This window comes from Hyla sarda, unplaced genomic scaffold (genome assembly GCF_029499605.1).
Source record: "Hyla sarda isolate aHylSar1 unplaced genomic scaffold, aHylSar1.hap1 scaffold_478, whole genome shotgun sequence".
Taxonomy (NCBI): Eukaryota; Metazoa; Chordata; class Amphibia; order Anura; family Hylidae; genus Hyla; species Hyla sarda.
In genome coordinates this window covers 181,503-183,967 of record NW_026610490.1, presented here as the reverse complement: position 1 = coordinate 183,967, position 2,465 = coordinate 181,503, and the positions used below count along the sequence as shown (strand labels likewise).

The 2,465-nt window shown below is 46.2% G+C and overlaps 1 non-coding gene across 1 annotated transcript; it reads right to left on the bottom strand.

Moving 5' to 3' along the window:
* Positions 1–1,963: 1,963 nt before the first annotated feature.
* Positions 1,964–2,154, bottom strand: LOC130336292 (U2 spliceosomal RNA). Its single transcript, XR_008877741.1, has one exon. It is a non-coding gene; the product is annotated as a U2 spliceosomal RNA (small nuclear RNA).
* Between the last annotated feature and the right edge of the window lie 311 nt (positions 2,155–2,465).

Genomic DNA, 2,465 nt, shown 5'->3' with positions numbered 1-2,465 from the left:
AGTACACACAGCAGAACCTAAACCCATACCATTATTGCTAAGCAGCAAGACAGGGGCCCATTGCACTCCCACGGGGCCTTTTTAAATGCAATCCATAACCCGGATTTGCCAGGAACCCTTCTTACTCCTCCTACTTGCATGTGACACTGGGCTTAGGATCTGCATAGGAAACACACACACAAGCACACACCTACCTTTGTTGCCTGCAGATGCCTCCTTGGCTGTCCCCAAACGGTATCAAACCAACACCCACGGGAAGCTGTAAGCATAGAGGACATGCCTGCACCCCATTGGACTTACCTGTGTGGGTTAAATCCGGGTTATTTGACAACCTATGGCGGTGATGGTTCTGCTCAGGCAGAGCAGTGCTGATGCTCCTCATAAAGCTGTCGCTGCTGTGAAGGTTCTAGGTGACATCACAAATCCCTATGGTTACATACACAACAAAGCTGGGTTGTTGTTGTTTACACTCTGCAAGGCCTGTGGAAGTGAGTGACATCATAGCACTGTAGTTCTGAGGGTTCTAGATGGATGCAACAATCTCCTGTTGCTTCTATGAAGGCCATAATAGACGACATCACCAAACAGCTCCATAGTCACATACACAGCAAAGGAGAGATGTTGTTTACACCTAGTGATGTCAGTGGTATTGAGTGACATCACAGCACAGTGCTAAGGCTCCTGGGCCTGGACACAGCAGCGGCTGCAATATCTCAACGGAGAATACGTTTATATATATGTGTGTGTGTGCGCGTATATATATATATATATATATATATATATATATATATATTTCTCCGCCGAAATCACTTTTAAACCCATTTCCACCTTTTTTTCCCTTCTCTTCCTCTTACTTTTTTTTCAAGTTTTTTTACGTTTTTCTCCTTTTCGCCTCTTTTCTGGGCGTATTATTCTTCTTTTTCTTCTTTTTTTTCGTCTAATGCATACCCCATCAGTGCAGCAATGCTTATTCAATACCGCCAGCAGATGGAGACACTGGGGGATAATTTTCTAAGGATTTATACTGATTTTTCCTGTCTGAATTTGTCGCACAGAAAGTTGCAGGCCAAATATGTGTGACATTTCTGCGACTTTAGCTTCTAGAGCATTTTTACAACATTATACATAGGTGCTGAATACATAAAAAGCGACTGTTCAGCGACAGACAAGTCGCATCGGCTGAAAGTAGGCCAGAATGTCAGTCCATGTTGGAGCAGGTTTAGATACAGTCTAAAGTATAGATCTCAAAGTCTGTGCACAGAATTTAGCAAGGGCCTCGCACCTTCTGATGCATCAGGTAGGTGCACAATAGCATAGCCTAACCCTCTGTACTTTGGTCTATATTGATGCGGGACATAGACAGCCAGCTGATGACCAATCCATTAGTGCAATGGATGGCTGGAAGCATTTGTCTTTGCCTTTGCAATACCACAGAAGCAATGCATGGTCAATGTACAGCAATGACACACCTGTGTGAACAGCCAGGAGACCCCCCCCATGTTATGTTACATAGTTACATAGTTAGTACGGTCGAAAAAAGACATATGTCCATCAAGTTCAACCAGGGAATTAAGGGGTAGGGGTGTGGCGCGATATTGGGGAAGGGATGAGATTTTATATTTCTTCATAAGCATTAATCTTATTTTGTCAATTAGGAACATTCAGCACCCACCCGCTATCAAGGCAGCTGCCTATCATGTCATGCCCTACCTGCACAGGTGTGCTGGCTACTCAAATGATCCAATTAAGGAGGCCATTTAGTCAGCAGCAGCAGAAGTCCTGTGCCTGGACGCTCCAACAGCGGCCAGACACAAGCAGAAGCAGAAGCAGCAGAAGCAGCAGCAGCACCACCTTTTGTTTTTTGGCTGCAGCAGCAGCAGCAAGGCCCACAGGGCTGGCTAGCTGGCTAGCCAGCAAGCAGGTAGCAATGAAAGTAGGAATCTTTCTTTTTAACCCTGTAAGGGGGTGGTGCACTGTACCCGAAGATACTGCCATATCGGGTCAATGCATAGGGCGACGGAAGCAAGCTTCGAAATCGGCCCCCGTTCTCAAAAATCCATTTAATATATGGTCCCCAGATAGGGGACGTATCAGATATTAAACTGATAAGAACAGATACTACACTTGATCTTAGCCAAAAGGCCGAGAAGCGATAACCGTGAAAAGGGCGGGCCCAACAAGGTCCCCTTCATGGGCACTATCACTGCTTGCTGTCAGGGAGGCTGCCAGACAATTTTCCATGCACACTCTGGGCTGGGGGGCAGTCAACCACCAGTACACACAGCAGAACCTAAACCCATACCATTATTGCTAAGCAGCAAGACAGGGGCCCATTGCACTCCCACGGGGCCTTTTTAAATGCAATCCATAACCCGGATTTGCCAGGAACCCTTCTTACTCCTCCTACTTGCATGTGACACTGGGCTTAGGATCTGCATAGGAAACACACACACAAGCACACACCT